We start from the raw sequence: 23,664 nt of genomic DNA, 5'->3' as shown, positions 1-23,664 counted from the left end.
CTAAGAGAAAGTGACCAAACTATGAGTTCTTACCCTGTTGGGAACCTTGTAAATGTCTTCACATTATACATACATGCATACATATATAGATATACATATAGATATATACTTTATTATGTTTACTTAGTGTGTTTCAGACCAATGAATTCTAGTTTTTGGAAATCTCCAACTTATTTTGGCAAACTGGTTTCAAGTTTGTGAGTGATAGCCCCAAAAGGAAGAAACCTGTTGCTCAAGGGGGGAAAAATCATGTTTCCTTATGTTCAGTTTCTGATCACAATAATTGCTTAACAGGAAGTTTGTCTATATAGGCAAATGACAGATGTACCAGGAAGACCTGACAATCCAGTTGGTTGTCCTTAACTTAAACCTTATTATTGTTTTAGTGAAACCTGAAGGTTTCAATTTCCTGAATTGCTAAAGTTCTTTATAAAAGGAAACATCTTCTCAGACTTAGTCAACATTGATTGAATGGCCACTATATTTAAAATTCTATTCTAGAAACATTGAGGAATTCACCAGAAAAACAGAAAATAAAGTCCTGTCCTTTGTGTCGATCATCATATAGTGGAAATGACAGAAATAATAGTATATAAGGGGTAAGGAAAAAAAAATTTTTAAACAAAGTTCATTGCTCCATGGGGAAAACCCAGGGGCCGAACGCACACAAACACACACACACACACACACACACACACACACACACGAAAAAAGCAATTTAAGGACTCTAAGAAATATTTTTCAGGGAGAAACATAAAATTTACTTTTAAAATTTGACCAAGGGATGGAATTTGAATTGATTAAATATAATATTTTTCATTTTTTTATGATTATTTAAAAGAAAAACAGGTTGGGGAGAGAGAAAGAAGTAAAAAAAATCTTAGTCTGATAGAGCTTGTAGGGTAACAATCTCAGGAGGTTGTAAGATGAGCATTAGTCAAAGTTAAACAGCATTTGTTACACATTGATGTTGGTCTATACTTCAGCCAAAGTCAGTAAAATAAGTTAAATTTTCACTGGCCTTTGACAAACGGACCAGTATTTTAGCATCTAGCATGGTGCAGTGGAAAGAGCAATTAATTTGGTGTCATGACATTGGTTCAAATCCCACCTCTGATGCATTAGCCATTTATTGTCTCTGGGCCTCAATATTCTCATTTGTAAAATGACGGGGTTGGACTATGACCTCTTGGGTCCCTTCCACTTTTAAATATGGGTTCCTATGATACTAAATAATATCTCTAGCTCTTCAACATCCCGGAAATGACTAGAATGCTATTGCATTGTAATGCTACTACAAGCCCTTGCTGGGGAGAATGTTCTTTAGGTTTCCTTCTCTGTGGCCAGAGCAGTTTTTCTTTTAGGATACTTGGCAAAAATCCAGCTAAGGGTACATTATCTAGTTCCCCAGCCTGTTATATGTTACGTAAACAAAAGTTCTCCTCCATTTCTGACTTTGTTTTTGCTCGATCATCACCCTCTTCCTTATCATAGACAGGCCCAAAGGCTCTGTTCTGGGTCTATTTCTGTTCTCCCTCTGTTGTTATTGTTCAGTCTTTTTCAGTTGTGTCTGACTCTTTGTGAGCCCATTTGGGGTTTTCTTGGCAAAGATACTGGAGTGGTTTGGCATTTCCTTCTCTAACTCTATAGATGAGGAAACTGAGGGTTCATTTTATAGATGAGGAAACAGGGTTTAGTGACTTGCCCAGGGTCACATAGCTAGTAAGTGTCTGAGGCCCCATTTGAACTCCAGGGCCAGTTTTCTATCCACTGCGCCACCTAGTTGTCCATCTCTCTATATACTCCTTTGGTGATCTCACCAGACCCCATAGATTCAATTGTACTTTCTATTCAGTCCTATTTTATATCCAGCCATCATCTCCTGAACTCTGCTTCTGCCTTGCCAGCTGCCTACTGCATATTTCCAACTGGCTGTCCCAGAGGCATCTCAAACTCAACATGTCAAAAATAGAACTCATTATGTTTTTCTCTAAACTCATCTCCTCTTCAGACTTTCCTATTTCCATTGAGGAAACCATCAATTTTCCAGTCACCCACGTTTACAACATTGGTATCATCTTGGAGCCTTCCCTTCCCTCATTACTCATCAGTTGCCAATGCCTGTCAATCCTATCTCCACAACATCTCTTATAAACATTGCTTTCTCTCCACTCTTTGCAAAAAAAACCCTATAAAATCCCTCAGAATCTTTCACTTGAACCTTTTGTAAGAGCTTCTTTTTCAGTCTTCTCTGACCCCAGTCTCTCCTTTCCAAACTATCCTTCATAGAGCTTCCAAACTGATATTTTAGTTATTTTTTATTTGGGGGGGGGAGCAGAGCAATTAAGGTTAAGTGACTTTCCCAGGGTCACACAGCTCATGTCTGAGGTCACATTTGAACTCAGTTCCCCTGAGTGCACTATCCACTGTGCCACCTAGCTGCCTTAAATTGATATTTTTAAATCATAAATCTGACTGTGTCTTCTTTGTATGAAACACAAATACATACGTGTGCACATACACACATATCCACAAAACTCAGAAACAAACAAAAAAAACACCCAAACACCAAAAAAAAATTCTTCACTAGATATATCAACTGTTCAGGTTGGCACTTAAAGCCTTCCAAAATCAGACTCCCAGCTACACCTACCCTTTCCTTCCCTCACTCTCTAAACCAGTGTGGCTAGCCTTCTAGCTGTTCTCCATAACTGTCCATCGCTTTATCTCCCACCTCTGAGTCTTTGTACAAGTCATCCTCCCTGTCTAAAATGCATTTTCTCAATCAAAAAGCATTTATTGATAATAGCACTTGTCTGCCAGTGCAAAGTGCTCAGGAAAACATTCTACCTTAAGGGACCTTACAGTCTAGCTAGGGAAAACAATGTGTGTGAGTGTATGTAGATATCTTTATCTATATCTACATATGCACATAGATCAATTGATCTGTAAATCTAAATATACATACAGACAGTAGATACAAAATAATTGGGGGGAGGGGGGAGAAGATAATTGACAACAACTAAGGTAGATGAAAAGCCCTAATGTGGAAGGTGGTACTCAAGACCTGACCCTTGAAGAAAAGTAGGAACTCCATCTTGTATATCTAGCATTTTTATTCATTTTGTCTCCCCCATTGAAATGTAAGTTAATTGAGGACTGGTACTGTTTTTACCTCCCTGTGTATCCCCAGCATATAGCACAGTGCCTGGCATATAAGAAATGCTTTGATTAATGGGATGGATGGATAGAGGTGAGAAGGGAATGCTGTACATTCCGTGCCTTCAGATTGTCAGTGTAAAGGTAAAAAGATGGGAGTAGGAGGGAGTAAGAATATCCCTAATGCCTTTGACTGAATTGCATTGTGTTTGGAGGTGAAGTTTTCAGGCTGAATATTGTAGGTACTTAATAAATTCTTGTTGATTGATTAATTGAAAGAGTGTGTGGAGAGCTTTAAAGGCCAAATCTTGTTTGATCTTGGCCTCTTAGAATCCCTAACTTCCTTCAAAGCACAGGTCCAGGTGCTGCCTCCTAAATGAGACCAGGTAATTAAAGTATTTTTTTTCCCTTTTTAAAATAATTTTATGTAAATTTCTATTTTTCTTGTGAACATCATGTATCCTCCATGAGAATATAAGCTTCTTGAGGGCCAGCGTTGTTTTGTTTTGTTTTGCTTTGTATTATATCCCCAGTGCCTGACACATAAGTGCCTGTTAAATGTTTATTGCATTAAAGTGGGAGAAGAATAGATTTACTCTATAGTATATCTCATTTTTTTTAAGCACAAATAACAAAAGAGCCCATTCATCTCCCATAATTTTTGGGTGATCTGGGAAAGAAAAGAAGAGGAAAATGACAGTTCATGAAACGATCTTGGAGAGAGATTTCCTTGAGATATGACTTACACATGTTGTGAGAAAGTTCTGAGTTGAGTGGAGAGCTTTAGAGAGGATGTTTGGAACTAGAGGTCGGGAGAGTGCTGAGTGTGGATTGCTTTGTCTTTTTACTTCTGAGAAGTCTATAAAGACAGTATGGAATGGGAAAGATGGATGCCTAAGTAAAATAGGCCTCCAGGAGTTCCAGCCTTAAATCTCATGATCAAGAAATAGATCTCATTTACAGTGATCTGAATGGTGTATGTAGGAGAGATGCCCAAGACCAAACATAATGTGATGAAGGCTTCTGCCACATGTAGTTGTGTGATTGAAGCGAAAGTGCTAATGTATTGTGGGGGAAGAATTGGTAGGACTTGGTAGAGATAAATGGGTGAAATGTTCCCAGCCTTGAGGTACTGAGAACATGATATCTATGACTGTGATAGGAAAGTTGGGAAACTGAAAGGGGAAGAATGGAAAAAGAACCATTGACCTGGGGGTCAGAACCTCAATTTGGACCTCCTCTCTGCTCCTTCCTCCCTATGTGGCCTTGGGCGTGGCCCTTAAACTGTCCCAGGATAAACCTAGGGCAACTTCTGGTCCTACTCAAGGTATTTGAAAATATCTCTATATCAGCTAGGGAAAAACATCTACAAAAAGGGCAATTGAGATGATCCAGAGAGTCAAATAATTTCCAAATAAGTATCTAGTAGTTACAATGGGCACTGAGGCTCCAAGGACAAAAAAAAATCTCACAAACCAAGTTTTGCCCTTCAAGCAAATTGCATTCTATGGTAATGCAGCTAAGTGTTATAGTGGGTAGAGCTTGGCGAGACTGGAATTTGAAGTGGCCCAGACACTTATCAACGACCCGTGTGACCCTGGATAAATCACTTAACTTCTCTCAGCCTCATTTTCCTCATCTGTAAAGTGCAGACGATAACAGTGTCTGCCTCACAACAGGGTGAAATGAGAAGACATGTACAGTTATCCCTTCCACATCCCAGACTTTCCCCATCACAGTTTCAATATACTGCGGGTCAGCATGACAAATTGCTGTAGTATTTCTTTTTAGTTCTTTTTCATACAGTATTTTTACTTAACATTGACCTATGTATAGCCTATGACAAATACTTAACCCAGATTTTACAGTAAGATATTGTGAACACTCGATAAAAGAAAAAGAAAAAAATAAGACTTCTCTGGGACGAAGGGAGGGCCAAAAAATTGTACATGGATTTTCCAGATTGAGGGGTCGCTATCCCTACCCCCTCTTCCCCTCTCCCTCTGCCACTGTGATATAGAAAGGATAACTGTACATGTTTTGTAAATCTTAAAACACTATAAGCATTAGCTACAAGCAAACAGAATGAACACAGGTAAGGAAATATAAACTATTTAGAAGTTGGGGGGGATACTTGCAACTGGGTGGGAAGAATAGGATTCCTATAAGAGGTGGCAAAGTTATGGCCAAAATTTATAAAATCATGAAGGGTATTGGACAGGAGTGAGCTGGTAAATATTAACTACCAGCTCTCCTGGAGGAAAAAAATGAATCCACAGCACTTTTAAGTTTAATTTTCATTTTTGATATTTTCTCCACCACTTTTCAATCTAGACAGTCAACAAAATGGTAACTGATTTGTGGTAGATTTCCAACTGAAAATTTGACAGCTGGCTCTCTTGGGTGGTTGTTCACCACCCTTCCCCCAATCCCACCAAATCTCAAACAACTCAATTCTAGTTTGGGTTAAGTTGGTTCTGAAACGCGGAGTCCTCTTTCTTAGTCATGAAAGATTTGTGGGGCACTATTGCATTGGTACCTCCCATTTTATTATTGCTGTTTGGGGAATTATAGTTCTTTAAAAGTAATGGGTGGGTTTTTTTTTTTTTAATCCTGAGAATGTGAGATACTGACCTTTTATATGTGATTCTCTCTTTTTTTTTTTGGAGGGGGGAAGGCAGGGCAGTTGGGGTTAAGTGACTTGCCCAAGGTCACACAGCTAGTGCATCAAGTGTCTGAGGTCGAATTTGAACTCAGGTCCTCCTGACTCCAGAGCCCATATCTACTCACTGTGCCACCTAGCTGCCCCTATATGTGATTCTCAGCTGACCATTTAAGGCCTGCTTGAGGTCTAGTGACATAATAGGACAAAATCAAACCAAAGCAAAACAAATTCTAATTATTTTAGCTAGGCAGAGCCTGAGGGTTTCCTACTTTTTGTGTCTCAGTTGTTCTTCCATAAGACGTCTGATCTGTCTTGTCCCTCAGAAAATCAGATGATACCACCTGAAACTGCATCTTTAGCATACTCATAGCTGTGGAAATTAAGGGGATCAGGGTTGCAGTGTGTAGTTCAATACTCAGGGCCTTGGGGTTTTCGTTTTTGTCAGAGCTGCTGTTGTCTCACATGCTCTTCTGTCTGTTTCTTTCTCCCGTAGTTTACACAGCATTCACAAACCATCTCATGAAAGAGGTGGTGAGAAAGATGGAGTGTTAGTATATTAAAGACCTGGATTATTTCTTTAAAGCAGTAATCTACTAGTAAACTGTCAGTTGAGGTTCTTTATTGTTTTAGTAATAAAGTGCCTGGCCATAAGTGAGGCTGGTTTCAGTTTTAAGAAATCAACATTGAGACAGCAGCCTGTCTTATGCTAGAGGATTTGAGACCTGGGTTCTTATCCCACCTCTGACATTTAACTGTGTTACCTTGGGCAAGTCATTTAGCTTTTCTAAGTCTGTGGTCTTGGAGACTTACCTTCTGAATTATTTATAACAGTCTCTATCTCTGGTAGGAGGGAGTTCCCACACCTACACTTGAAACCTCTGTTCTGTTTAAATTCAGACTGAATTGTAATGGTTCACATTGGCTCTTTGGTTTGGCTGTCATGTTTTTCCTGTTAGGTTACAAAACTGGTGTCTAGAGATTCTTGGCAATGGTGAGTTTTTGATTCTTAATATAAATACTGCAAATAGAAAGGTGCCTTGTAAGGTATTGGAGATGTTTGGGTCCCTGTGTTTCTAAGGTGCCTTAGAATTTGGTTTCTAAGCTGACAAAACTCTTTCCTAGTTAGTTGGTGGAGAAGCAATGAGAGAAAAAGGGATGATGACAATATATTATAGCTGATAATAGTGGAAGTCTTATCAGAGAATTTGTACTTAGAAGTTGATGAACCTGATCAATCATGACTGAATGGTTAAGGACGTTCCATCGTGTGCTACAGGGATTTTCTTATGTCGTCAGTCTTTGCTATGAGGCATCTTATTCCTAAGACTTCATACTGAGCTGGTTGGCTTAGGGCATGGTCTTGGCCTGTAACTGGTTTCTGGGACTCAGATCCACCATTCCACTGACCCTTCCATTCCATAGTGGCCACCATTTGCCGCTGGTGCCATGGTAGGTGTATGGATTGCTTTCTGTCTTTCCAACAGTTACCGAAGTGCATGTTTGGGATTTTATTGAAGAAAGCTGGATACAGTAAAGCTGAAGGAATCTTGGAAGATGATTGACTGCTGTCTTTTCTCAGACTAGTCTGAAAGGGAATACCCTCCACCCATTCATTCTGGATTGGTGGATCTGAAGTACAAACTATTTTCCAGGTAAGCAATTACCCTGTATTGTTTTGTTTTGTGGAACTCATTTCTTTTGAAAAAAGCTTTATTCTTCTTAAAAATATTATTTCCCCTCACTTCTATAAGGAAATAGAATAGATTGTTAGATATTAGTGTCTTGTGTGTTTGGCCTGGTGTTAGTCAATGTATCCGAGGCAGCATTTCTAGCAGAAACTTCATTGAGTATAATGAATGAGATTAAGGCTGTTCTGAAACATATGCTAGGCCCAAATGGAATGACACCTCTTTTGTTGACTTATGAATGGAACTGCCACTATATATCAAAATATAGGACCACATGGGCAGTGTAGTTGTTACACTGAGAATTGGCTTCTGAAAGATGGGAGTGAAAACCCTGTTGTGATGTCATCTTGTAGGATTGATGGAGTTAATGGTCATAAAACAATCCATGTTGCTCTCATCTCATGCTGTGATCTTCATTTCTTTGGCTATTTGGAGCTTCTCCACAAGGGTGCTTAGAGATGCCATTTTAGGTTTTTGTAATCAAGTGTACAGATTTTCAGGTTTATATTCTCACTTGTGATAGAAAAAGAACCAGGAGGCTTTGCTGATTTGTTGGCCTAAGATTTATTATCCCATCTATCCCATCAAATGAGCTGTCAAAAAGAATGGAAAACTAGCTAAAAGAGTGGAATTGATGTACTACTGAATCTCAAAAGTTGGAAGGGACCTCATGCTATCTCTCTAGCCCCATTGGTACATGAACAAGAATTTTTCATACAACATACTGGACAAGTGATCATCTAGCCTTTTACTTGAATACCTCCAACAAGGTGGGGGGGGGGGCATGCTAACTTCCAAAGGGGGAATAGAAGAGAAGGGAAGGGAATAAGAGTTTACCTAGCACCTACTATGTACCAAGCACTGTGCTAAGCACTTTTCAGACTTATTTCATTTTTATAGCAACCCTGTAAAAGAGGTGTTAACTAACCCCCCTTTTACAGTTGAGAAAACTGAGGCAAACAAAGACTTGCCCAGGTCACATAACTAGTGAGTGTCTGAAGCCTAATTTGAACTCAGGCTACTTCCTGACTCCAGCCCCAGTCCTTTGCCCATTTTGTCACCTAGCTGCCAGAGGCAACCCATTCTGCTTTGGAATAGTGCAGATTGTTAGGAAATTTATCCTGTGAAGCTGTCAGTCAGTAAATATTTATTAAGCAACTACTATGTGCCAGGCACTTGCTGAGGTCTGGGAATATAAAGAAAGTTAAAACAGAGTTCCTACACTCAAGGAATTCACAGTCTAATGGGGCAGATAACATGTAAATAGTTATGTACGAACAGGCTATATGCAAAATAAAGAGGAAATATTTAAAAGAGGGAAGATCTTAGAATTAAGAGGGATTAGGAAAGGCTTCCTGTAGAGGGTAGAATTTTAGCTTGGTCTGGAAGGAAACAAGGAAAACCAGAAGGCAGAAATGAGGATTAAGTGCATTCCAGGCATGGGGGCAGCCATTGAAAATGCTCAGTCAGGGGATGAGTGTCTTGTGTGAAGAATAACAAGGAGGCTAGTGTTACTAGATCAAGAGTTTGTGGGGGTGGAGGTGGGGGAGAGTATAAGGTGTAAGGAGACTGGAGAGAGAGGGAGGGGGCAGAATATGAAGGGCTTTGAAAGCCAAACTGGCATTTATATTTGAGCCTGTAGGTCATGGGGAGCCACTGGAGTGTTTTGAGCTGGGGTGACACGGTCAGATCTGCACATTAGGAAGATCTCTTTGACAACTGATTGGAAGATGGATTGGAGTGGGAGAAGCTTGGGGCAGAGAGACCAACTAGCAGGCTGTTGCGATAGTCCAGGCTTGAGATGATGAGGGCCTGTGCCAATGTGGGGGCGGGGGCAGTGGCAGAGGCAAGAAAGGGGCATATGTGAGAAATATCACAAAGGTACAGATGATGGGCCGTAGCAACAGAGTGGATCTGAGGAATGAAAGATAGGGAGGAGTTGAGGGTGACACCTAGGTTGCCAGGCTGGGTAGCTTGGAGTATGGAGGTACTCTCAACAGTAATAGGGGAGTTTAGAAAGGGGAAGGATTTGGGAGGAAAGATAATAAGCTTGGTTTTGGATGTTTTGGAGTTTCAGCTCCACCTGTTGTTCCTGGTTCTGCCTTTTGGGACCAAGTAGAACAAATCTAATCTCTATTCCCAGTGTTAGCCCTTCAATACTGGAAGAAGTCTTTTGTGTACTAGCTAGGTCATCTCTCCTCCAGTAGAAGCCAAACTGAATTCCTTCATCTGATTTTCACACGATGATCTTAAGTCCTTACTCCATCCTGGTCTTCGGGACACTTGTTTTATCTTCCTAAAATGTAGTGGCTCGAATTGAGCACAATCTTCCAGTTGTGGTCTGTCTAATGCAGAGTGCAAACTAAAAAAATAAAGGTAACTAAGGAAGTATAAGAGAAAAAAATCTTTTTAAATATTAAAGCAAATGCTGAACAGGGAAGTACTTCAGGCTCTGGTGAACTCAAAGCCAACTTCATGGTTCTCTGAGTTCTTTCTCTTTTTTAATGCTATCTTGGTAACTTAAGTAACTATGTAAACTTAGTTGACTATTTAAAACATGTCCATGTAGCTGATTTTAATGACTGTTGTACTGTGAAGTAGTGGCCACTTCCCACTCCCTTTCCTCCCTGCCCTTGGGAGAACAGACAGTTTCTTTGTAACATTAAGCAATTCTCCCAGAATTCCCTTCTTCCCTTCCCCCAACCAAGGATTCATTTCATATGCAAACTCTCAGAATTCATGATACTTGCCTCAATATGATTAAAATTCCTTTAATCTTGAAAGTATTTCTCCTGGATCATTATTTTCCACACTGACATTCAAATTGGGCAGTGCCAGTCTTGAGGAATTATGGGTGGGTTCTGAAGAATGGAACTAAACATTATATGCATGTAAAGGGAAATTGTTAAAAAAAAAAAAGTGGAGATTTTGAATTTATTAGACCAGCACCACGGACATTGCCCTCCTTTCTGGCTTTTGTGACCAGCCTTCCCCTCACCTCCAAATTTTGCACTCATAATTGCTCCTTACTCTCTAGTGGTCCCAATCTTTTATTAGTTAGAGAACAGCTCAGATCAGAGCCTGATGTTTTTTCTCTTTCTTTACTTCTAGATAGGTATTATTAGGCAGATGCCATCTTGGCCCAGAACCTGATCGGTTCTATGAGTAAAACCAAGGGTAATAGAAGTTGTGTCTATCCTTTTTTGATGTCATTATGAAAGCACATCTATAAACTAGATAGTTTTTAATCGATCTGCAGAAAATTAGTAGAGTATTCTTGTGCTAAATGAAGGTTTAGCACATGAGAAAGTATGTTTTAAATACTACCACTCCTCTCAGTAAGCACTTTGGGAAGGGCACAGTTAAGATCCACTCTTTGTTACTATAGATTCAACTAATAACCATTTTGAGATGTGGAATCAAATCGTAGGCTCATAAACGGACCTAGGGGCTGGCAGAGACATCAGAGGTCATTTAATCCAGGTCCCTTATTGTACAAAAGAGGAAACTAAGGCCCTTAGAGGTCAAATAATATGGGGTTTGAGCCAAGGTCCTGTAATTCCAGAGCCCTTTTCTTTAAAGGATCTCCTATTTAGTATGCTAGCGGCTACTTAAGTAAGTAAACCATAAGGTGAGAATAAAAACATCAACATAAGCATAAACCTAACAACTTGCTGTTTATTAGGTCAATAACTATAAGTGTGCTATAGAATGGGGTACTCAGGTTCTTGTCTTTTTAAGAAATCTTTTCTGCTTACACAAAGAAGTTCAACCCCACCTCCCACACACTTTTTTTTTTATTGTTTAAAATGAATGAATATGTTATAGCTTACCTAATGAGTAAGCCTCTTACTAGGGTCTTAAAATGTACACTTTTGTTTCTTAAAAGCTTTTTGTATAGTAAATATTTCTGGTGATTGGTCATTTGTTTCTCTTACGATGTATAAGACCAATTTTTACAAGAGCAGATACTTTTCATTTATTACTGTTTGTCAAATTTAGCTTGAGTATAATTGGGCAGTCTTCATAGAGTAATGATACAAAATGATTTGGTAGTGAAAAATGTGAACAGACACGTTGAGGTTATCTTAATGCAGCCTATATTTCTGGAAAGTTAAAGTCACAATGTATTTATTGAGTTCTGTTTTCTCACCAGCTTTTCTTTAGAATTCTGGAGCTGCATTTCCACAGAAAAACAGCTGTTGTTGTTCATTTGTGTCCTACTCTTTGTGACCCCCAGGACCATACTTTCCATGGGATTTTCTTGGCAAAGATACTGGAGTGGTTTTTCCATTCCCTTCTCGAGTGGATTATATCAAACAGAGGTTATATGACTTGTCTAGGGTCACACAGCTAGTGCCTGAGGCTTGGTGTGAACTCAGGTCTTCTTGACCCAAGGCCCAGTGCTCTATCCACTGAACCACCTAGTTGCCTCCTAGGAAAACAGCACCACTGGATCATAAATATGACATAGAAGATAAATATGGTATAGGGGATTGTGAGATTTAGGTTTGGAAGGGATTTTAGAGATGATTTCTCTCATCCATCTTAATTTACAGAAAAGTAAACTGAGGCCCAGAGAGAGGAAATGTTTTTTGCCCATGGTTATACTAAGTAGTAAAGTAACAGGTGCAGAGTTTAAACCCCAGGCCCACTGATTCCAAATTCGATGCACTTTCACCTCTCTAAATACTAGCATTTACTTCAAAGAGCAGTGCGCCTTTGTACATATAATCTTCATGCATTTAAATTTCTTTTTGCACCCTAGCAGAAATTTGGCCAAAATGAGGAAGTAAGCTATTGGGAGAAAAGGGGAGCCTGGCTTTAAATCCATCTCTGCCCTTGGGCAAGCCACCTGAGGCAACTCGATGGAGAAGCAATGAAGAGACAGCTAGAACTGGAGTCAGGAAGCCCTGAGTTCAAATTTGACCTTAAGATAATTACTAACTATGTGACTCTGGGCAGGTCTGTCTGCCTCGGTTTCCTCAACTGTAATGGGGAGCATAATAGTACAGGGTTGTTGTGAGGATCAAATGAGATGCTGTGTGTGCAGCACTTAGCACGATGCCTGGCGCATAGTAGGTGCTTACTAAATGCGTGTTCCTTTCCTTTCTGCTCTCTTCCCTTCTCTGTGAAATGAGGTGATTGGACTAGATCACCTGGAGGGAGTGTGATCCAGCTCCCAAGTCCTCAGGACAAATACGTTCATGTGATCTTGGGTGCTCAGTCAAGTGCATCCGTATGAAGACATTCCACACAGCTAAGTCCCATTTCACTGGGAGTCCTCCCTGACTCCTTGGTACTTGAATGTGTATTCAGCCGTGTCGCCAGTGTCATTACTCCAGATACTTAGCAGGGTTCCAAGAGCCATATGTGGAGATCATGTTTCCAACTGCTTAGACAGTTTGCCTGCAGTGTGCTTAAAGGAGCACTGTCAGACATGCAAAGCGCCCGGTGAATACGGCCAAAGCACAGGTTCCCCGGACTGGCCGAAATAATAGCTCTGGAGCCCAGCTCTTTGGCTTTTGTCTTCTGATAGTTTCATAGATCTGCCTAGTTTAATTAAGGAGTAATTAGTGTATACTTTTTCAATGAACAAACTACAGCTGGTTAAGTTCTTTGCTTTCCTTTTCTCATTCAGTTTGGCTGTGCCTTCCTGAGACAGGCTCTTTCTCTGCATGCACACTACATATACCTTGTGTATCTGTGCAAAATCAATCAATAGACACTTCTTAAGCATTGGAGGAAGACAGGTGGAGAGTGGGGAGGGGAGAAGCTCCTCAGGCCTCTGACCATCTATCTGTTTGGGACATCTTTACCCCTCACTGCATTGCCCCGCTGGAGTGAAGTATTGCTAGTAAGGCTCTTGAAGCATAACCAGTAACTTCAGAAGTGGCATCTCACCCCAACCGAGGGCAGGGCAGGGCATGGCTGTAGCCAGGAGTATATGGAGGGAGAGCATGGGAGGGAAAAGGAGAGGCCTGATCAACTGGCCCCTGCTTAAAACAGCTCTGCAAGACCTCAGTTTTGCCCCTCCTCTGTCCCTCCCACATGCCAGCCCCATTTCACTCTCCTTTCCCAAATTCCAATCTCCTTTTCTTTGCCTGTTGCTTTTAAAAAAAGTTTGCAGCTGTTCTGCCTGCAGAATTTCCTCCTCTCTTGGGACTGGGGCCCTGAACTTCCTCTAGGAATGCTATTTTTTTTTTAGCCCTCCCCAATCTGACCCATCCGCAGCCATCCCTCCACTTAAGCTCCTTGGAGTTCCTTTTTAGGGAGCCTTCAGTTTGGCCTTCATCCTCGGGGATCCCTGACAGCTATTCCTTCTACACTACAATAAAGTAACACTTTACTGGGCAGTAAGTTGGATTTCCGAGAACCGTGAGGTTGTTAGTCTGCATAAAGACTCACCTGCCCCTTTCATTCTTCCTAAGGAGGACGTTTTGATGACACATGATACAGTGGCCTCAAGACTGAAAGTACTACTGTGGATTACATTTTTATTATGAATGAAAGCATTTGATTTTTCTTGGTTTGATTGATGATACATGTTTTTAAGGAGATGGAGGAGGAAAGTCTGGGGCTGCATTCATCTATTTTCAGGGTTCCGTGTAACAGTGTGCATGTGTGCGTGCACACACATGTTCATGCTGGGTAGTTTGATTGCTTAGGTAGAATGAAGTCCCTATAAAATCTGGGCTAGGGTTCCTGGTTTTTATATTTCAGATGACTAAGGAAAATTGGGGGCTCGTTGGTTTTCAACTGTCACTTTTCCATTCTGATAAAAAAAATTGTTTTTTCTGAAGAGCTCTTACTTCTCTACTTCCTCTATTATGGTCTGATTGAATAAGATAATCTTTTTGCTGAACATTTAATGTTGAGTATCCACATACTGTTCCAAAGCTATAAAGGCTGCTTTTCATTAGTTAAAAGCGAAAATAAACATCTGATTATTTCAGCAGTTGAATATTTGAGTTCATGAAACTATAGGTACATGCTCTCTCTGTGATGGGAGAAAGTCCATGTGTTTGAGTAACTGATCTTGAAGGGGCCTGTATAGTGATAATGAATATCCTGAGATTCTCTATCTTTTCAGCAGAATTCACACTCTTCCTTAGGTCTACAGGACTTGATTCAGCACCACTGTAAATTAAGCATTCATTGAGAGGCAGCTGGGTGGGGCAGTGGCTGGAGTCTAGAAGACCTGACTTCAAATCCTACTTATATGCTGTGTGACCCTGGCTTAACCGCAATTTTTTCACCTATAAAAATGGGGATAATGATAGCACTTACCTTTGAGGGTTGTTGTGAGAATCAAATGAAAGAGCAAGTTTTTATTGAAAACCTACTGTGTGCAAGATGCTGGGCTACATTTGTACTATATGTACTCGAAAGTACCAAAACATAATTTCTGGTGGAATATTTTTTGTATATCGTGCTTTTCACCAATTCACATTGTTTGCTTCACCCAGTTATTCTAAGGTTAATATGGTTTGATCTTACTTGGTTCCTACAAAGTAAATATCTTTTCACTGCCTACCTTGTGTCATAGTATGGGGTATTTTATTCTTTAAATATTTCTCTTTGATTATGTACAATGTGTTTGTTTAGAATTAGATTCTTTTCAGAGTTTCTGGGTGCCTTTATTGTGTTCCTCTGTAGCTTTTCCCACTTGAATTGAATACAGATGACAACTTTTTTTCTCATGGTCCAAATAGTGCTTCAGAGGCTCTGCCTTTATAAATTTTGCTTCATTATCTACCTCTCTCTCTCCCACCTCCCGTTATTGTATGGCTAATGCATCTTACAGGAGTTCTATTTCTGGTGTGAGCCACAGGAAACAGACGACATCTGTGCTTTGTAGGCCCCTTGGCTCATCACTGACATCCAAATACGATTCCCAAGCATGATCTGAATTCACAGTTTTTCCAGTTTTCCAGTTTGGACCATGGCAATTTTGAATCGCCTTTACTCACTAAGTAATGAACACTTTGAAGGCTCACATTTATTCTAAAACTAATGGCCATTTTTCAGATCTGACCTGACAGGTTGGTAGACAATGTTAGGATGCTCAATTCTAGAAGCTTTTTTTCTTTTTAAACCAAAGAGGCAATGGGTTTGGAGTCATAGGACAGGGTTTCAGATATCACACCTTTACCTGTGTGATCTTGAACAAGTCACTTAATTTATCTAGGCCTGTTTTTCCTTCCAGAAAGTGAAGGGGTTGGACTAGGTGGTCTCTGAGGTCCTTTCCCAATCTAGATCCATGATCTTCTAATCCTAGGATTCTTATCTCTCTATTATAACAGTAATGGCAGAATAATAAGTGCTATCCATGTCTGTTGCAAAATACATTGCTATGATCATTTGTATGTGAGTTCCATCAAAATTATGTGAAGAATAATACTGATGGGGAAGGGGAAGGTAGAAATCACTTATATAGCACCAACTATGTGCCAGGCACCGTGCTAAATGCTTTTTACAATTATTCTCTCATTTATTCCTCACAACAGCCCCTGTGATATTGGTGTTCTTCTTATCCCTGTTTTATAGTTGAGGAAACTGAGGCTGATAGGCTAATTAACTTGTCCTGGGTCACACAGCTAGTAAGTGTTTGAGGCTGGATTTGAACTCAAGTTTACCTGTTCCCAGGCCTAGAGCTCTAGCCATTATGCCACCAACTGCCACCACTACCACCACCACCACCATCACCACCACCATCATCACCACCACCATCATCACCACCACCATCATCACCACCACCATCATCACCACCACCACCACCATCACCATCACCATCACCATCACCATCACCATCACCATCACCATCACCATCACCATCACCATCACCATCACCACCACCACCACCATCACCATCACCACCACTACCACCACCACCTTTAATTACCACTCACTGTTTTCTTCATAAAAATTTTAGGTTGGGAGACAAGAGGAGACCTAAAAAGAGATAAGAGGTTAAATCTGGTTTCTTATCTCGTGTTCTGGTCCCTGATCCTACCTTTTCCCTTTTTTAAGTGAATCATTTTCCATGAAGAAAACATAGCCAACTTTCAGTTGTCTATCAGTGAATTTGTATTGTGATGCATGCAGAGTGGATCTTGCTCTCAAGTTCTCATTGAATGCGCCCTTTCTGTTTAAATTCTTGGTTGACATTTAGCACTACTTTTGTTTATTCTCACTTTACACGTAGGCTACACTGAAACCAAAACAATTTTCTTCCCCAGGCCAGAGCCAGGAAAAGAGAGATGTATCTGCATTGTGCCTCATGATGGATGGCAATACATACACCACTCCCAGCATGGAAAAGAGAACATGGTCATAGGATCTGGAGAGCCTAGACTTAGACCAATTAATTAATAAACATTTATTAAGAGCGTGCTGTGTGACAAGCACTTTGCTAAGTACTAGGGAAACAAAAAGAGCCTAGATAGCCCCTGCCTTCAAGGAGCTAAATATATACAAAGCAAGCTATATACAGGATAAATGGGAATAATTAACAGAGGGATGGCACTCAAATGAAGAGGGGTTTGTGAGGAGTTCTAGTAAATGATATTTTAGTTGGGACTTAAGAGAAGCCAGGGAAGCCAATAGGCAGAGATGAGCAAGGAGATTCCAGGCACAGGGAACAACCACAACCAAGAGGCCAGTAGCACTGGATCAAGGGGTGTTGAGTAGACTGGAAAGGTAGAAGCAGGCTGAAGGGCTATGAATGTCAAGCAAAGCATTTTGTATTTGACCATGAAGGTAATAGGGAGCTACAGCAGCTTATTGAGTAGGAGATTGACATGATCAGACCTGTGCCTTAGGAAAATCACTTTGGCTGCTGAATGAAATAGAGATTAGAATGGAAAGAGATGGAAGGGACCAGAAGTTTTTAGTAGGGAGATAGGATAGGAAAAACTGAAAAGATCTCTCTGTGTTTAAATTGAGTGTTCATAGTGGGGGTTATTACTTTATAGCCCTACTTATATATAAATACAAAAACATTTCAGAGCCCAATGGAAATGCTTTTTGGATTGTTGCTTTCCAATGATTCTAGTAATATAAAGTTGATTGTATTCTTAGCTAGTTTTTAGTATTAATTATTTGCCAGCTGGAGTAGGAATAACTTTTAAAAGTAGATGTAGCACAAACAGCCTATTGATTTTTTTTTTACATGAAGCAGAAAGTTTATAAAGATTTGCTTCAAGCAGTGTAGCACCCCTGCTGTTTCTTTGACCCCAAGAGTTTTAAAGGTTTTCAAAATTTAAAATTTATTTAATTTTTAATAGTTTTATTTATGTTTTTTGATTTTATCTCAGTCATTTCTTAATATTCACACCTGCCTTGCCACTGAAACTCTCTCTTTGTAACAAAGAAAATCAAACAAACAAAGATCTGGTCTCCAGGCTAAATGCAGTATAACATTACATATCGTGATCCTCCTTCACGCCTCCCCTTTTCCACAGAGAGGAGGGAAAGTGGTTTTTCAGTTTGTTCTCCAGGACCATAATCATTGGAATCATTGGTTGTAATTCATCAGAATCAGCTGCCTTTTAACAGTAATTTAATGGCAATAATTTACATTATTGTGATCATTATTCTTTCTTTTCAGCTTCATTCTGTATCAGTTCATGGTTGGCGTCTGATGTTTCTCTGAATTCCTTACGTTTGTTTCTTATAGCACAATGACATTTCATTACATTTATATAATACATTTTGTTCAGTTCTTCCCTAATCAATAATAGGTTTACTTTCTATTGTTGTTATTGTGTGCGCCTCATTTTTTAAGCAAAGGTTTTGTGTAGCTTGTAAAGTGAAGAGTTAGGAATCCCTGAAAACCTTAGTCATAACCACTACCCACTGCATAGGATTGTAGAATGCAGACTGGTAGACAGTTTCAGAGCCATTTAGTCCAGCCGTTCTCCAAATGGACTGGGGAACCCTAAAGGTCCATTGTAAGGGGTCTGCAAGGTGAGAACTATTTTCATAATAATGCTGAGACATTTTAGTTTCTAATACACTAAAAATTGAGATAAACCAGAGTTGTATTGGCAAATTTTTAACTAGCTCTCAAAAACATGCAAGGACACAGTTTAAATTTAGTCTACATGATTAAGTTTCTCCATTGGTTTCATAAGTTAGACGATCAACAAAACAATACATCAGACTTTGATTTGTAGTTTGAGGATTTCCAAGGTGTAAATGCTCTCACTGAAAATTTAACAATTGGCTCTTGAAAGACAACTAGCTCTAGCACCCATAAAGAAAAGTTTAGGGGTGGGGGGGAGAAAGGGGTCTTCATTGATTAAGAGTATAAAGAGGCCCGAAGGCTAAAAAGTTTGAGAATAGCTGATCTAATCCAATTTCTTCATTTTACGGTTGAGTAAACGGAGGCCTAGAAAAGTAAATTGAGCAGTTAGGATTCCACAGCTAGAAAGTAACCCAGCTCCTGTGGTCTTTTTGGGAGTAGGGATGTTTCATTTTTTCTGTTGATATCCCATCTCCCAGCACAGTCTCTCACATAGAGTTGATGGTTAATAAATGCTTAGTGATTGATTACCTCTAGCTTTCATTTTCTTGTGCTTGTAATGGGAACACCTTCTACTTTGTAGGCACTCAACAAATGTTTTATGAATTGAGTTGTTTGTTTTTAGCATAAAGTAATAGAATTGTTACCATTTTGGTTTTGCATCATAGGTAATATGTATCATCAAGCCGCCTGCCATGGTGGATAGAGAGTATGGCTGGGATGCTGAAAACCTGGGTTCAGATCCTGCTTCTTTTTGACATGTAGGAGTTCAATATTAAATGTTTCACAAAAATAATTTCTTGTTATCAGAGCATGAGATATTGTGACCCTGGGGGCAAGTCAGTTAACTTCTCTGCCCCACAGACAGTTCCCTGGGCCTTCTCTCCTAAGTCTTATATAGGCTGGTAGAGAGTGTTTCCATTATCCCGTGGACTGACAGTTCTGATGATCCCAGATCCTTCTGGTCTTCCACAGCTCCTAGTGTAGTGTCTGCCACATGCTAGGGACTTCATAAATGCTTTTTTCTTCATTCACATCATCTTCAACAGCCTCATCTCTAGATGGCATAGACATTAGGAAAGGACTAACCCTGAGATTAAGTGAAATTAACATCCTCTACTAAAATATGTATACTCATCTCTTATATTTCCTGATATATCCCTTGCCCACCACCCCTTATAATAAAATATTTTTAAAAAGAGAAAACAGTTGAACAAAACTGACACATCAGCCCAGTCTGACGTTGTATATCCAGTCATAGTCCTTCCCTGACTCTGACAAGAGGGGAGGGAGGAGGTATCTTCTCTCATCTCTAGTTTGGACCATATAGTGTCTTTTAATTGGAGGCTGTTGGGATGTGGCTTTTTTTTTTTTCTTTTCCATCTAGTCCATCTACCAAGTTCACTCCCCAGACTTTTTCTTCTTCTTAAATGAGTTGAGATCGCTCTTAATATTTTCTGCTTTTAAGTAAAATGAACCTCACACATACCCTCTGATCCAGAATTTGTGATCATTTGAACAAAGGCTTGACTGGATCTATTTGTGAGGAAGTATTAGTAGGAGGATTTTTTTCAAAGTGCTTGGGAAAATAAACTTTGAAAATATGTAAAGTTTCTGAAATATCCATTTGGGTACAAAAGATGAGAATTATTTTGATTTTTCCCAGAAGGAGGTCCACCAAAGGAGCTCTCCTAGGATTGAAAGCTTAGTTCAAGTCAGTTTTAGGGCTTAGCAGTGCCTGGCACATAGTTGGTGCTTAATCACTGATTGAAGTCACTATATATTCTTACAAAAAGTAAAACTTCATCTCCTGTAAAGTAATTTGCAGCCAGACTTTTAACAGATTCAAACTGGTCTTTCACATAATTAACCTGAATGAGTTTGCATTGCTATAGGGAGTGATTTTTGACAATGTTCTGTGGCAAAACATTTTTTATGATTGTAACATAATATTAAAAATAAAATTAAATAAAAGATCTTTGCTATAATCTGACTCTTTAAATGAAACAAACAGGTTAAAAGGATTCTATGTACGGACGTATACACAAGATATACTTCTTAACCTTGATCGTCTTCCTGAAAATGATCTTTCTTCATGGAATACGTGAGATTTTTGGTCACTGGGGGAAGGGGAGGTATGGAAATCCACTTTTGGTGTGTTCAGATGCTTGTCTTTTTTATGTTTCGTTGCTTTTTAAAAAAAACTTTAGTTTGGGAGATTGACTCAGTTTGTCGGAAAGCAGCTGAATATATTGGAATAGATGATTTGAAGAGTTTTGTGAATAAAGTTATTTGGCATGTGAAGAATGAAGGGACTAGGTCACAGGGGTGGGGAACCTGTGGCCTTGAGGCCACATGTGACCCTCTAGGTCCTCAAGTGCGGCCCTTTGACTGAATTCAAAATTGTCCAAATTGTAAAATTGTTCTGTGAAGATTGGATTCAGTCAAAGGGCCGCACTTGAGGACCTAGAGGGCCACATGTGGCCTCGAGGCTGCAAGTTCCCCACCCCTGGACTAGGAAATGAGGAGGCCAGTACTGTTGTATCCCAAGGCAGCAGAAGTTGTTCTGTTCTGGGGCCTCGGTAATAGAATATTGGGAACAGATGCATCCAGAATTCTCTCCAGAACAGTGAGCAAGGTGCTTTTGTGTTCTGGCTTACTGATATCCTCTCTGATACGATGGCATTTGAATAGGGATTCCTATGTATTCTGTGGTGTTATGGCACAAAATGAGCGTGGATGGCAGGTGAGCATTGGCATTGTTTTCCAGCGAGGGTCTGTCTGCCAAGTAGCTCACAACTGGAAGTTGTAGGCTTTCCTTTGGGCTCAGTTGGCATTAGTTTCATTGTTCCAGCAAAACCTTAGCTCCTGCTACTCACCTTCTACAGAGAAGGGAAGGAACTTTCCTAGCTCGTCTCTTGTCTCTATTGGAAGAATGAGATTAAATTGCACACTGGTGTACTATCTTGGTTAAATCACTTCTCTTTGGGCCTTAGTCTCACCCAGAAGATCTCCGTGGTTCCTTTGCATCTCTGAACAGGCAAACCACTGCTAGAGCCACTCAGACCACGAATTTTGCTAAGCATGCCCATCTCTACTGAAGGCTGGAGGAGATGAAATTTCCCATTTTTTAGTGATGGCCAAAGAAAGGGAAGAGAGGAGGCCTATGTATAGGGGCCAGCACATTGTAATTACTACAGTAACTGAATCTAAAAATGATACAGTGTTAAGGAAGTGCAGATCACGAGAACACAATAATTTGGAGTGGAGGAAGACTATTTGAATTGCTCAGACTTTAGTGTAAAAGAATTTTGGGGTTTGTTCAACATTCACCCAGAGGACATGTTTGTTAGCAATTGATAGATAAGTAGATCCATCATGAAAAAGTGTCTGGCCACAGTTCAAATTGTACATCAGAGCCATGATGGTTTTGCATTTATTCATAGCTCTTAATGTCTTTGAATACTGTCAGTTCTCTGGAGCTAAATCCGGGGAATCTAGATTTTCTCTTTCACCCTTATAGATTAATATAACAGGCTCTGCTTGCATACTGTCCTAGAAGTTAAGCTGGAGGGGACTAATTTTCATATGAGATTGCCTCCATCGCTGATGGTAGATGCACTTATTATGCAGTGGATTTAATCCTGAATATTTTCATATAAATCATATTTTTGTAAAATGGATCTTATTTCAAATGCACCTAAGTAGCTTGCTGTTTGGGGGGCAATGTGATAGAGATTTTTAAGTAAAGAATCATTTCATCATTTTCCTTAAAGTTATTTTTGTTTTCATAAATCTAGATTTCTTATATCAGCTTTGTTTGACATAGATTAACCTGTATTTTGGTCTGCCTGGTCCTGGAGAATAAAAATTCCTCTTCAGGCACAGATGCTGACCAGCACGGAGCCAAACATTTTGGCCTGCTTCTGTCTTGGCAATGAATCAGGACTGATATGGCCTGAACTGTCTAGTGGAGTTCTACTTTCTATATCAGCAGAACTCCAGGATGGACCTATCTCAGTTGGGACTTGTAAGCCGGAAATAAACTATTTTGCTACATCTAGCTTCCTGCCACACTTCCCAGAATAGATGTATCTTCTAATCTTACCCTTCCCTACCCCTGACATCACCTTGAGAACCCTAATGGAATTTTTGAACTATGGATGGTTGGATTTACAAGGAAAGAGACCCAAGGATGTGGGAGGAAATGGAAGGATGATGATTTTTTTCCTGGGGTGTGCCCGGGTACAAACAGCTGCTAACCCTGCTAATTGTCACTGTAAAATGCCTAACTGTTGTTTGTGTTTTATTCCTCTAATAGAATGTAAACTTATTGGGGTGTGGAAGGGGAGAAATGGACTGTTTTTTAAATTTATTTCTCTATTCCCAGGGTCTTACACATAGTAAGCATTTCATAAATGCTTGTTGGACCGAATTGGATTATTGCTTCTTTGGTCCAGCAGGTAGAGGAGTCTGTCTTACAGCTAGCTTTTAAAGATAAGTTTTAAAGCTCTCCAAAGCTCTTTAATATGGACACAGCCAATTAAGAAGAAAAAAACTTGCTTTGGTTTTGTCTGTGGTTGACAAAAAGGTCCATTTAATTAACTTCTAGATTTCTCTGTTTTAAACAGTAAACTTTTTTTTTTTAATGAATATTTTGTTTTGACACACTGATACTGGTTAACAAATAGTTCTGTCTTTTCCCCTCTTTTCGGCCACCTTCTCACACTAACCCCCACCCTGTCATAGTATATTTCCTCAGAAGCCAGACTGTCCTAATGGAGTGATTGGGTCACTCTGAACTTCCAGAGTTTACTTATTGTTAACAAAAAAGAAGGCTATGTGCTTTACATTTAATGGCCTGGTGACCATATTGTGTGTATTTTCAGCAGTAGTTGTCTGTCCTTAGTGGTGAGATAATGATGTGGGAGTCTGGATGTTTTAACAAATCCTTTTAAAAACTGGAGTTGGACCTAAAATGAGAATTGAGAAAATGACCCAGAGTGCCCAAATCTCATCTCTCATATTTTGTGAGCTGCTCAGTTTAGGTGCCTCATTGCCCTCATGAGAAAATGTGTGATACGGGGGAATATCCTGGGAAGCAGGAAACCTAGGTTCTATTC

General features: G+C 39.8%; 1 protein-coding gene across 3 annotated transcripts in view; it reads left to right on the top strand.

Annotated features, from left to right (window-relative positions):
• FBXW11 (F-box and WD repeat domain containing 11) overlaps window positions 1-23,664 on the top strand; it is a 90,428-nt gene that overhangs the window by 6,086 nt on the left and 60,678 nt on the right. The window contains exon 2 of one of the 3 annotated variants that reach the window (XM_036750372.1): window positions 7,309-7,476. The exons of the other annotated variants lie outside the window; for them this stretch is intronic. The gene's annotated coding sequence lies outside the window, so the exon portion shown is untranslated. The remainder of the gene's footprint in view (window positions 1-7,308; window positions 7,477-23,664) is intronic. 3 annotated transcript variants of the gene reach the window in all.

This window comes from Trichosurus vulpecula, chromosome 3 (genome assembly GCF_011100635.1).
Source record: "Trichosurus vulpecula isolate mTriVul1 chromosome 3, mTriVul1.pri, whole genome shotgun sequence".
In the NCBI taxonomy this organism is placed as follows: Eukaryota; Metazoa; Chordata; class Mammalia; order Diprotodontia; family Phalangeridae; genus Trichosurus; species Trichosurus vulpecula.
Note: the sequence above shows the minus strand (reverse complement) of the source record. Positions and strands in the feature narration are given on the sequence as shown.